Raw genomic sequence first — 14117 nt, forward strand, 5'->3', positions numbered from 1 at the left:
TTATAAGATTGAGTGAGATATTGAAATTCTTTAATAAAGGTAGAAGGTTTAGAGGTGTAGGATCCTAATCTCTTTTCTACTTGAGAAAGTTCAGTTAATGAGAAGGGAACATGTACCCTAATTAAGCTGTCTATACCTGCTACTTCTCTTAAGGGAAGGATGGAGGCCGGCTTAGGATGAGCGGAGATAACAGATTTTATTGAAGAGCGGGAACGGGTTGTGGGTGGGGTGAAAGTAGGTGCCAATGTGAGACGAGTGGGATGGTCTGTTGATGATGGAAGGAGCGAGGATTTTGGAGAGACCGAAGGAGGGGGGTAGGAGGGGAGGGGGAAGGGCCTGAAGGTTGTGACGATTTTAGAAAAGCAGGACAGGGAGAGACTGGGACAGACTCTGGAGGTTGTGAAGATTTTGTAAAGGCTGGAGGTTGAGGGCGGAGCGGTGGAGCTTCATCCGCTGGGTCAAAAGTAGAGAGCTCCTCAGATTGAGGCTTTGTTGTTAGGAGGAGTTGAGTAGGAGAACAGGAGGAGCAGAGGTGAGATTTAGAACGAAGGAACAGGAAAGCTTGAATATAGGGCAACTCCGTCCATTTTGCAGTTTGCTGACAGTGTTTAAGAAGGTCCCGTAAATCCATACATGGTCCTTGGTTGAATGTCAGTCTCAGAAAAGACCCTGTGCCCAGATATATTTGGTCCTTGTGGAGCTCCTATCCTTTCCCCATCAGACTAACTCCCCTTCTTTCTTATGATTCCCTGTACTCTGCCAAAGGTTTGGTCATGAGTCTTTGCTTTGAAAACACTGCTAGTTAGAGTCTTTCAGATGCGCTCAGTAGACTCATGTAGCCTGTAGTAGCTCAGTAACCAATTGGTTTCCCAAAGTGAGGGGAACAGGGACTATTTCTAACAGGAACTCGATGACTGGCTCTTTGGTCTCCCCACCCCCGAAGGGAGGAGCAGTCCTGTTAGGGCACAGAGGAGGGCTTTGCAGCCAGTCCTGAAGATACCTGATAAAACAGGATCAGATGAATGGGGAGGAGGTCCCCCCCATCAGTGGACTTGGAAAGGGGCACGGTGGAGATGAGGGAGGGAGGGAGGGAGGGACTGGGAGGGAATGAGGGATCGGGACACGGCTGGGATACAGAGTTAATAAAATGTAACTGATAAAAAAAAAAAAAAAAAAAAAAAGAAGGTCCCGTAAAATACCGGGGTTTAACGTGCCGTTAATCGGCCAATTTGAACCCTTACCTAACGAGTATGTAGGCCAAGTTTTATTACAGAGGTGTATGAGTTTGGAAGTCTTTAACTGAGGATGTAGACCCAAAGTTTTAAAATTATGTAGAAGACATCCCAGCGGAGAACTCGGGGGAATAGGCGGCGCATGGGTGTTACCCATTGAGAGGAGACGGAGTCTTATAAAGGCGTCCCAGAATAAGGCAAGTCTCCGAGGAGGATAATCCGATCTGGCCAATCTCTCGTCAGAGTTTTGACCAGGGATTACAGGCTTGGTGCCCCGTGGCACGGCCGAGAGAACACGCTTCTTTATTCGCCTAGCTAGGACTGAGTGCGGGAGCACGTAGAGAGAAGAAGTGTGTGGAGAAGGCTCCCAAGGGGAACTGAGACCCTAGTGGGGATATGTTGACCCAAGGGGAAACTCACCAATGTAGCCGGTGATGGGCGACTTTGCAGCGAACTGCAGGCAGGAAAGTGGGGATCTCGGGTAGATCTGGAATAGGTCCCCAGAAGTTCCGGCGCGCTCGGTAAAACTAATGGGGGTTACCTAATCCGGCCTAATGCACCAGTGTTAGGAATTAGGTGCCTGTAGAGGTTACACCGGGTTCACAGATCACACCACGAGATCGTTTTACGTGGGAGGTTTATTAGGAAAGGGGGGTAAGGGGTCACAGGGAGACGAGGCAGAGAAGAGGGGGGGGCTCCTGTTCTCTTTATAGGGTGATCCAGAGCATGCGCAGGTGGTTTCAGGTGGTCAGCAGGTGGTCTGGGTGTCTTTTCAAATGCCTGATATCGGTCTGTCAGGCCCCAGGAGCTGCCCGTGGAAGTGCCTGCTTGCTGATCCCAACAATGATCATGTGTTTTCTTTCTTTCTTTCTCTCTCTCTCTCTCTCTCTCTCTCTCTCTCTCTCTCTCCCTCTCTCTCCTTCCCTCCCTTCCTCTCCCTCTCCCTCCCTCCCTTCCTTTCTTTTTCTTTCAGTTTGTTTATATGGTGGATTACATTGATGGATTTCAGCAGATTGAACCACCCCTGCATGCCTAGGATAAAGCCTACTTGGGGCTGGTGGATGATATCTTTAATGTGTTCCTCGATTCGTTTTGCGAGTATTTTATTGAATATTTTCACGTCAATGTTCATAAACAAGATTGATCTCAAGTTCTTTTTCCTTGTTGCATCTTTGTTAGGTTTAGGTATCGAGGTGAATGTGCCGTCTTAGAATGAGGTTGGTAATGTTCCTCTGTTTCTATTTTGTAAAATAGCCTGAAGAGTATATGAGTTAGCTTTTCTTTGAAGTTCTGATAGAATTATGTGTTGAAACCTTTTGACCTTGTGCTTTTTTTGGATGGGACACTTTTGATGACTGCTTCTATTTCCTTAGGGGATATAGGAGTATTTAATTTATTTAACTGATCTTGATTCATCTTTCAATGGAATCTATCAAGAAAATTGTTCATTTCATTTATGTTTTCAAATTTGGCTTTTGAAGTAGGACCTAATGAATTGATTTCCTCAGTGTCTCTTGTTATGTCTTGCTGGAGCCCGCAGGCAGAGTTGAACAGTTTCTGAGTCAGGAGTGAGGATTGAAAGAAAATTAAAGGACATAGCGGATCTTTCCAAAAGGGCTCTAGTAGAAACTAGTTGCCTGGCTTATTCCAGTTAATCCCTTTTTCAGTCACAGCAAAAGCCCCCTCAGTACAATGTATGAATTCATACGGAAGTCAAAACTTCTTTACCTTGACCACCTGTGTGTGTGATCCTCACACAAACAAAATGTATAAACTTGACAAGTCATCCCTCCTGCTGTCTCAAACAAAAGGAGATAGACTCAGCAGTTTATCATTGACTCCAGTGAAGGCCAGGGTGAAAACATGTTTTTCTCCTTAGATCAAAATAACAAAGCAGCCTGGCAGACCAACAACTCCTCACAATGTCCTCCTTTTCATTTCTGATTTTGTTGATTTGGAAACTATCCCTCTCTGTGTTAGTTAGTTTGGCCAAGGGTTTGTCTGTCCTCTTGGTTTTGTTGATTCTTTTAATTATTCTCTTTGTTTCTAGTTTATTGATTTCAGCCCTGAGTTTGATTACTTCCAGCCATCTACTCCTCTTGGGTATGTCTGCTTCTTTTTTTGTTCTAGTGCTTTTAGATGTCCTGTTAAGTTCCTTGTATGAGATGCCTCCAGTTTCTTTATAAAGGCACTTAGTGCTATGAACTTTCCTCTTAGCACTGCTTTCATTGTGTTTCATAAGTTTGGGTATGTTATGCCTTCATTTTCATTGAATTCTAGCAAGTTTTTTATTTCTTTCTTTGTTTCTTCCCTGATCCAGTTGTCATTGACTAGAGAGTTGTTCATTTTCCATGTGTGTGTAGGCTTTCCATTATTGTTCAGGTGAAGTTTTAGACTATGGTGGTTGAATATGATACAAGGGATTATGGCCAACAGTTGGGCACAGCGCAGGGAATCTTATGAAAGAAGTGGGAAATAGTAAGACCTGGAGAGGACAGGAACTCCACCAGGAGAGCATCAGAACCAAAAAATCTGGGCACAGGGGTCTTTTCTGAGACTGATACCCCAACCAAGGACCACTTGTGGAGATGGCCTGCCACTCCTGCACAGATGTAGCCCATGGCAGTTCAGTGTCTTAAGTGGGTTCCAAAGTAATGAGGACAGGGACTGTCTTTGACAGGAACTGATTGGCTTGCTCTTTGATCACCTCCCCCTAAGGTGGGAGCAGCATTACCAGGACACAGAGGAAGACAATGCAGCCACTCCTGAAGAGACCTGATAGACTAGGATCCAAAGGAAAGAGAGGAAGACCTCCCCTACCAGTGGACTTAGGGAGGGGCATGCATGGAGAATAGGGAGGGAAGGTGGGGTTGGGAGGGAGGAGGGTGGGAGCTCCGGGGGGATACAAAGTGAATGAAATGTAATTAATAAAAATTAAAATAAAAAATATTAAAAAAATCTTTTTGTGTCTCTTAAAGTGTGCTTTGTGCCTGACTATATGGCCAGGTTTGGAGAAGGTTTCATGAGGTGCTGAGAAGAAGGTATACTCTTTTTTATTTGGGTAAAAGGTTTTGTAGACATCTATTAGGTCCATTTGATTTAAGACTTCTGTAAGCCTCAGTATTTTTCTGTTTAGCTTCTGTCTCAATGACCCTTGGTGATAGTGGAGTTTTTAAGTCTTCCACTATTAAAGTGTTGGGATCAATGTGTGATTTAAGCTTTAATAATTTTCTTTTACAAATGCAGGGGCCCTTGTGTTTGATGCGTAAATGTTCAGGATTGTGATGTCCTCCTGGTAGATTTTTTTGTTTGAGAGAATGAAGTGTCCTTCCCCATCTCTTATGATTAATTTTGCTTCTTGGGTCTATTTGCAGAATGGAGCAGCTCCTACCCCAATATACCAGAATATATCCCCTCTATAGGCCAGTGGGAATGAGTGCCACTAGCTGCTGAGAACAGGAATGTGTCCACACGATGTTGAGTGTTGTCTTCCGGGTTTGGAACCAGGATCCACTAGTACCCAGGAGGTGTCCACAGGACTTTGAGAGTGAACACCGGTGTTTAAAGCCTCACTCTCAGTACAGGAAGATATTTGCTCCACAGGTTGTGAGAGTGAGTGCCCAAGGTCTGAGTTGCCAAGATCTGGTCTCAGCAAGATATTCAGAGTATATGGGCTTGCTCCTAGCTTTAGTAGAGTAATTCATGCAATAGAATTATAGGACATTGTGACAGAACTCTTTAAAAGGAAGTGCAAAGTTATGGAAGCACACGGTTCTTTTGATAATTTATTTTGGAGCTAGTGGCTGCACAGAATATATGATGATTGATTTGAGAATCCTGAATTGTTTGGCCAGTACCATTATTACTTTTGTGGTCAAATAGAATTTTGATATGGTATAGAAAATCAATGTCACAGATAAAATAGACACGGAGGCACTTGGCTCAGTCAGCCAATGTTGAATATGAGCTTGTGGCTGATGCATATGGATAAGTGATGGTGGGAATAAGATTATAGAGTTAAGTTGCTATAAACTTGTGAACCATTTTGTGATTATAATGATATTGTTGTTCTTGGTTACATAAGCATTTAATGAGCCATCAGACATCTTTAAGCCTGAGAAGAGCATAATATGGTCTGTTAAGACCAGATCACAGTAGTCTTAGTTTTGAGTGTGGATTGAAATGGCAAGAAGCTGGAGGTAGAAAAACCTTTAGTGAGACTAATACAACAAGACAGCTAGGAATACCTAGAGCAAGACACTACAAGGCAGGGTTGAAAGGACAGAGAGTTTTGAGAAACACTGATACTTGAAGAAATATTTCGGAAGTTCAAGAATTTTTAAATCATAGATAATAAATGTAATAGTGCGATTGTTTTGTTGTTTGTTTTTTTGTTGTTTCTTAGTTTGTGTATTGAAATGAGGAAAGAAGACTTGGTTGGAGTTAAGTGACAAATAATTGCTTTTGCTCTTTGAGCATATAGAATTGAAGTGCACATTGGCTGTTTAATAAAGGGAGATGTCCAATAAGCTGATGATTCATAGTCTGCATTTTCAGATCTGAGTTTGGAGATCACCAGAGAGGTCCAGACTGGAATAACAATTTATGAGTCATCAGTAGAGGAATGATAATGATATGATAAATGCATACAATTTTTGTAACCTAAAATACCAACAATGAAGAAAGGCCTTTCTTATCTTTAATATTAGAATTAATCTACAGTTCCACCATCGAAGTCCAAGCTAATTGTCTAAAATTCTAGGGGACAGTGGAAAGAGTACAACTTTCTTATATGGCATCTGTATTGATCTTTTGCTTAAGGAAACTTTGTGTACGAATTAAGTCCAATATATCCCGTGTCCTAGAATTAATGCACATTGTTAACGGGATGATAATGGCATGTCATACTTTGTAGGACTGCAGCAAATTTTAATGGAACCGACTCTCTTTGATGAAATTGACACTGCCTACTGTGTGAAGGAGGCAGGTTTGATTCATTGTTTAATTTACATGGCACATGAATGCATTAATAGCTGGCAAACTCATACCAGTAGACATGGCATTCTGAATTAGAGAAATCCAATCACAATCTAGGTCCTAGAAATGAGCAGTTCCCCTAGCTCTGATATTAGAAATAGACAGTGTTGAAGTTATTATACTGTTTTTATGATGCAGAACAAAACAAAACTAGATTTTATACCATCTCGTGTTTGTAAACAGATACCATTGCTTTTACTTATAATAATTCAATCTAGGGTTTAATTATGCTTGTTATTTTAAAGATGTGACATCTGTAGTTTACAGGATTTAGGAGGTAGGCATATGCTTTGGGTTTGATATGCCCTGAACTCAAAATTCCAAATTTTCTATTTCTTACCTGAACGAATCAGACAAGGTACTTAAATGAAGCATAAATGAAAGAGTGAATATAAAATCCCAAGCTTGGTACATGTAGGTTCACCTTTCTCTTAATATGAATTCAGCTAATATTTCTCAAAATACATTGTTAAACCCCCTTCCTTCAAAATCCTCTCTCCAAAATATACTCATTGGTCATTTGAAGTTTTGGAATATTATATAGTGTTGTATTTGAAAGCTACAGCAGACATTGTAGTAGTTAATGGTGCTGAGAAGCCATGGCACTAGAAAACCATTTCTTGTTGACTTTTTGAAATCTAGTGTTTTCCATTTTTTATTTTGTCATTAGGCTTTTCCCCATTGGGACAACTATTAGCAGTTAGTCATTTTGGAGGAGAATTTAGGCCTAGGGCCAAGCTGCATTTTACTATGCAAGAATGTGTTATTCTTTATTGAACAATAGCCACAGTTATTTTGAAGACTAACATTTTCTAATTTAAAAGTTGCATGTTTTTGTGTTGTAATGGACAAGATTAGTATTGGGGAGAACTGAGTTTGAATATTATTTATGTCATTTGAAGTTGTGCTGCCTTGACTTGTAGCAAGCCTCCTTGACTTGTAGCAAGCCTCCTTGGGCTCACCTATAAAACATTTTGTCTCTTTCTCACAAAAGTGCTGGAGATTCGAAAGAAAATACTTCTGAAAACAAACTTGGAAAGATAAATTCTGTCAAAGGAAGATGCTGTTAGTCTTGACCTAGGAAGAGAAAAATATAAGAAATTGGGATATAGGAGAATGTTATTGGAGTTGAACCAGGCTGGTTCCCTTTCTCACTGAACAATCTTAAAACCTATTGCCTACCTGTCTCAATATATTTTCAACCATGAATTTCTTAAGTAAAATGATTTCCAGATGAATGTGCTTGAATGTCAGTAACTCAGTCTTTTGTCAGTGTTTTGCACCTTGCTTATAGAAGCTATTTCACAGAACAGTATGTAATATAGCATCTCGTAGCTGTCCCTGCTGCTGAATAGTCAGTAAAGAATTGTAATTATCCCAAGTAGAAACGGGGGGGTGGTGGGGTGGGACTTAATTTATAGGCTCTAAATACTGTGCTTAATGTTCATTCCTTCTACTTGTTATATATTTGCTGGTGGATAAAATTAAGCAAAATGATATAAACTTTATGGATAGTCTAAGAAATATCTAGAATTACTGTGACAGCAGAACTTATTTAGTGATTGGTAGTAATTGATACATTTGTTGAGGATTATTTTATCTAGAAAAAACTTAGGTGGTAATTGGAATAGATGGTATGAAAATATAGAAAAATGAAAACTATGTTTTGTATAGTTTTAAGATAAACATTTCACATTACATGGTACTATAGGGGATTGTGCAGTATACGTTTTTGTCTATTTATTATTGCCAAAATTTTAGGACACTTAATTATTTTGGGACATTAGGAGGCTTTAGAGTCTAGTTTTATGTTTCCTATTAAAATATCATGAATATTAATTTTCTGATTTTTCCGAGACTCTTATTTTTTTATTTTGTTTTTATTAATTACACTTTATTTACTTTGCATCCCCCCTGTAGTTCCCTACCTCCTCCCCTTTCAATCCCTCTCTTCCTCCTCCTTCTCCACGCATGCCCCTCACCAAGTCCACTCATAGGGGAGGTCTTCTTTCCTCCCTTCTGATCCTAATCTGTTAGGTCTTATCAGGAGTGGCTGCATTGTCTTCCTCTGTGTACTGGTAAGGCTGCTCCCCCCTCAGGGTGAGGTGATCAAAGAGCAGGCCAATCAGTTCATGTCATAGACAGTCCCTATTCCCCTTACTATGGAACCCACTAGGAGACTGAACTGCCATGGGCTACATTTGAGCAGGGGTTCTGGATTATCTCCATGCATGGTCCTTGGTTGGAGTATCAGTCTCAGGGAAGAACCCTGTAATCAGATTTTTTGGTTCTGTTGCTCTCCTTGTGGAACTTCTGTCCTCTCCAGATCTTAATATTTCCCACTTCTTTCATAAGATTCCCTGCTTTCTGCCCAAAGGTTGGCCATAAGTCTCAGCATCTGCTTTGATAGTCTGCAGGGCAGAGCCTTTCAGAGGCCATCTGTGTCAGGCTCCTGACTTGCTCCCTCTTTTCTTCTTCTTCTGATGTCCATCCTCTTTGCCTTTCTGGATGGGGATTGAGCATTTTAGCCAGAGTCCTCCCTCTTGATTAGTTTCTTTAGGTGTACAGATTTTAGTAGGTTTATCCTATATGATATGTCTATATGAGTCAGTATATGCCTTGTGTGTCTTTCTGCTTCTGGAATACTCACTCAGGATAATCTTTTCCAGTTCCCATTTACCTGCAAATTTCATGATTTCTTTGTTTTTAATTGCTGAGTAGTATTCCATTGTATAGATGTACCATCTTTTCTGTATCCATTCCTCAGTTGAGGGGCATCTTGGTGGTTTCCATCTTCTGGCTATTACAAATAAAGCTGCTACAAACATGGTTGAGCAAATATTCTTATTGTGTACTTGAGCCTCTTTTGGGTATATGCCTAGGAGTGGTATGGCTGGATCTTGAGGAAGCGCTAGTCCTAAGTGTCTGAGAAAGTGCCAGATTGATTTCCAGAGTGTAAATAAGTTTACATTCCCACCAGCAGTGGAGGAGGGTTCCCCTTTCTCCATAGCCTCTCCAGCATGTGCTGTCACTGAGTTTTTTTATCTTAACCATCCTGATGGGTGTAAGGTGAAATATCAGGATCGTCTGGGTTTGCATTTCCCTGATGGCTAATGACTTTGTACATTTAAGTGTTTCTCTGCCGTTCGATATTCCTCTATTGAGAATTCTCTGTTTAGTTCTGTTTCCCATTTTTCAATTGAATTATTTAATTTGTTATTTTTTAACTTCTTGAGTTCTTTTTATATACTGAATATTAGCCCTCTGTCAGATACAGGGTTGGAGAAGATAGTTTTGTTTTGATGACAGTGTCCTTTGCTTTACAGGAGCTTTTCAGTTTCATGAGGTCCCATTTATTGATTGTTGCTCTTAGAGCCTGTGATGTTGGTTTTCGGTTCAGGAAGTTGTCTCCTGTGCCAATGAGTTCCAGACTCTTCCCCACTTTTTCTTCTAACAGGTTTAGTGTGTCTGGTTTTATATTGAGGTCTTTGATCCACTTGGACTTTAGTTTTGTGCAGGGTGATAAGTACGGATCTATTTGCATTTTTCTACATGTAGACATCCAGTTAGACCAGCACCATTTGTTGAAGATGCTGTCTTTTTTCTATTGTATGGTTTTGGCATCTTTGTCAAAAATCAGGTGTCCATAAATGTGTGGGTTTATTTCTGGGTCTTCTATTTGGTTCCATTGATCCACCAGTTGGTTTCTATGATAGTACCATGCAGTTTTTATTACTGTTGCTCTATAGTACAGCTTGAGATAAGGGATGGAGATGCCTCCAGAAGATATTTAATTGTAGAGGATTGTTTTAGGATTTCTGTGTTTCTTTTTATTACATATGAAGTTGAGATTTTTTCTTTGAAGTTCTGCAAAGGATTGTGTTGGTAATTTAATGGGAAATGTGTTGAATCTCTAGATTGCTTTTGGTAAGATGGCCATTTTTACTAAGTTAATCCTGCCAAGCCATGAGCATGGAAGATCTTTCCATCTGATATCTTCTTCTAATTCTTTCTTCATAGACTTGAATTTTTTTTTCCATACAAGTCTTTGACTTGCTTGATTAGGGTCACACCAAGGTACTTTATGTCTTTTGTGGCTATTGTGAAGGGTGTTGTTTCCCTAATTTCTTTCTCAGCCCTTTTTTCTTTACTATACAGGAGGGTTACTGATTTTTTGAGTTAATTTTGTATCCAGCCACTTTGCTGAAGGTGTTTATCAACTGTAGGAGTTCCCTGGTAGAAGTTTTGGGGTCATTCATGTATACTATCATATCATCTGCAAACAGTGATACTTTGACTTTTTCCTTTCCGATTTGTATCCCCTTGATGTCCTTCAGTTGTCTTATTGCTCTAGGAAGGACTTCAGAAAATATGTTGAAGAGATATGAAGAGAGTGGGCAGCCTTGCCTTGTCCCTGATTTCAGTGGGATTACTTTAAGTTTCTTTCCATTGAGTTTGATGATGGGTATAGGCTTGCTTTATATTACCTTTACTATGTTTAGGTGTGTGCCTTGTATCCCTGATCTCTCCAATAATTTGAACATGAATGGAGGTTGGATTTTGTCAAATGCTTTTCAGCATCTAAGCAGATTATTATGTTTTTATTTTTCTTTCAGTTTGTTAATATGGTGGATCACATTGATGGATTTATGTATATTAAACCACCCCTGCATAACTGGGATGAATCCTACTTGATCATAGTGGATGATATCTTTGATGTGTTCTTGTATTCAGTTTGCAAGTATTTTCTTGAGCATTTTTGCATCAATGTTCATAAGGGAGATTGGCCTGAAAATACATAAAAAGTACAATATACAATGACAAAATAGGCTTCATCCCAGGCATGCAGGGGTGGTTCAATATATGGAAATCCATCAATGTAATCCACCATATAAACAAACTGAAGGAGAAAAACCACATGAAGATCTCATTAGATGCCAAAAAAGCATTTGTAAAAATCCAGTACCCATTGATCTTTAAAGTCTTGTAGAGATCAGGGATACAAGGCACATACCTAAACCTAGTAAAGACTATATACAGCAAGCCTATAGCCAATATCAAACTAAATGGTGAGAAACTTATATCAGTTCTCTGAAATCAAGGACAAGGTAAGGCTGCCCACTCTCTCCATATCTCTTCAGTATAGTGCTTGAAGTCCTAAGCTACATCAATAAAACAACTAAAGGAGATCAAGGGGATATAAATCGGAAAGGAATAAGTCATATATTTAAAGATAAAATGAAATATTCTGTTGCTTTAATTTCTATCGTATCTATTGTAATTTGTTCCAGAGATCATATTGGAATGTCATATTGATTTTTTCTATTTCTTTTCGTCCTCTTATATTGATATCTAATGTCTTTAAGAGATTTATAAACTATATTTAAACCCATAGATTTATCAAAATGAGTTTTGTCGGAATATTCTTTTTTTTATTGAGTTTACTAATTGTCGTCTTGCCATGTTTTGTCTGAAAGACCATAGTAAAGAAAACCATGTTTCACCTTTTTCATACATAATTGGATGAAATTAACAAATGCTAATGTTAGGAACAAATCATCAGGAAAAGCTGAAAATGGGAGCTGCATGTTAAATTACTAGGATCATTTAGCTCTCTCAAAAGCCATGTGACCAAAGGAGAAAAATAGGGTTTGACCAGGAACTGACCTCAAACCACTTAAGAGTGGAAACACTAGAATGTGTTCTCTTAATCTTTTCACAATTATGTGAAAATACGTTGGAAATTAACACATTGTGGTCAGTGTTCAAAAACTCAATTTACTGGCTGCATTGTCTTCCTCTCTAGCCTGGTAGGGCTGCTCTCCCTCCAGAGAAGTGATCAAAGAGCCAGCACATGAGTTCATGTCAAAGACAGCCCCTTTTTTCCCTATTAGAGATCCCATTTGGAGCTGCTATGGGCTACATCTGTGCAGGGGTTCTACGTTATCTCCTTGCATGGTCCTTGGTTGGAGTATCAGTCTCAAGAAAGACCCTTGTACCCAGCTATTTTGGTTCTGTTACTCTCCTTGTTGGAGCTCTTGTCCCCTCCTGGACTTTCTATCTCCACCTTCTTTCATAAGATTCCCTGCTCTCTACCCAAAGTTGGCTATGAGTCTCAGTATCTGCTTTAATACTCTTCTAGGTAGGGTCTTTCAGAGTCTGTGTTAGGCTCCTCTCTTGTTCCTTGTTTTCGTCTTCTTCCGATGTTTGTCCCATTTGCCTTTCTGAATAAGGATTGTCTTACCCAGTGTCCTTCTTTCTTAGCTTCTTTAGATGTATAGATTTTAGTATGATTATCCTATGTTATATGTCTAATATCCACTTATAAGTGAGTATACCATGTTTGTCTTTCTGCTTCTGGGATACCTCAGTCAGGATGATCTTTTCTAGCTCCTACCATTTGCCTTCAAATTTCATGAGTTCCTTTTAATTGCTGAGTAGTATTCCACTGTGTAAATGTACCACAATTTCTGTATCCATTCCTCAGTTGAGCGATATCTGGGTTGTTCCTAGATTCTGGCTTTTACAAATATAGCTGCTATGTACATGTTTGAACAAATGTCCTTGTATACTTGAGCATATTTTGGATATATTCTTAGTAGTGGTGTAGCTGGGTCTTGAGGTAACACAATTCCTAATTGTCTGAGAATGTGCCAAAATGATTTCCAAGGTGGTTGTACAAGTTACATTCCCACCAGCAATGGAGGATAGTTCCCCTTTCTCTCCAGCCTCTCCAGCATATGTTGTCATTTGAGTTTTTGATCTTTGCAATTCTGATGGATGTAAGGTAAAATCTCACGGTCGTTTTGATTTGCATTTTCCTGATGACTAAGGATGTTGAGCATTTCTTTAAGTGTTTCTCTGCCATTGGATAATCCTCTATTCAGAATTGTCTGTTTAGCTCTTTACCCCGTTTTTTAATTAGATTACTTGATTTGTTGCAGTTTGACTTCTTGAATTATTTATGTACTCTAGATATTAGCCACCTGTCAGATATAAGGTTGGTGAAGATCCTTTCCCAACTCTCTGTCCTTTGCTTTACAGAAGCTTTTCAGTTTCATGAGGTCCTATTTATTGATTGTTGATCTTAGAGCCATGCTGTTGGTGTTCTGTTCAGGAAGTTGTCTCCTGTGCCAATGAGTTTAAGGCCCAAAATCCCACTCTTATGTTTTGTTTTGTTTTTTTTTTTAATCATAGATTAATGTGGTTTGTTCTTAAATGTCACAATAATGGAATTAACACAGAATATCCTCATTGTGGCTTAGGCTTTTATTCAGAATAAAAATTTTGAGTTGACCTATGTTATTGTTTGTGTCTGAATTTTATCGTTTCATATTGAGAAAATATATGTACTGTGTGGTTATATCATAACCTGTTTATATTCCTTTTGATGATATCATTTTTGTCTATTAATGTGATAAAAATACCTTAATGAAATATGTTTTCTCTTGTTTAATTGATTTGGAATGCAATTGCTACACTATAGGTTAACTGTATCATTTTTAAAGAAACTGACACATATTTTTGGAAGTTTATTCAAGTTAGTCACAGCATCTAATTAGTGGCCAATTTTGTGACTCTTAAATATTCTGATTGATCAATATTGGAGCTTATTATACTGGTGATTTGGAACTGAATTTCTGTATGAGCACTGAAGATGACTCTAGAAGGCAACGAATGTTTAAGCTGTTACATCAGGAAATGTTGCCTTTGAGATCTGAGAATAACCATTTACTTTCATTTGCTGTTTCCTTTTATTTCAACAACAGAAATATTGTGCTTTGGAATACTTGGGACATCAATATGATTATATAATATGAGTTTATAGTTCAGTGATGATTTAGTTTA

At 39.1% G+C, this 14117-nt stretch overlaps 1 protein-coding gene across 2 annotated transcripts in view; it reads left to right on the top strand.

Moving 5' to 3' along the window:
* Positions 1–14117, top strand: part of Chm (CHM Rab escort protein) — a 154982-nt gene that overhangs the window by 26296 nt on the left and 114569 nt on the right. The window lies entirely within an intron of this gene.

Source organism: Meriones unguiculatus, chromosome X, assembly GCF_030254825.1.
Source record: "Meriones unguiculatus strain TT.TT164.6M chromosome X, Bangor_MerUng_6.1, whole genome shotgun sequence".
Classification (NCBI taxonomy): domain Eukaryota; kingdom Metazoa; phylum Chordata; class Mammalia; order Rodentia; family Muridae; genus Meriones; species Meriones unguiculatus.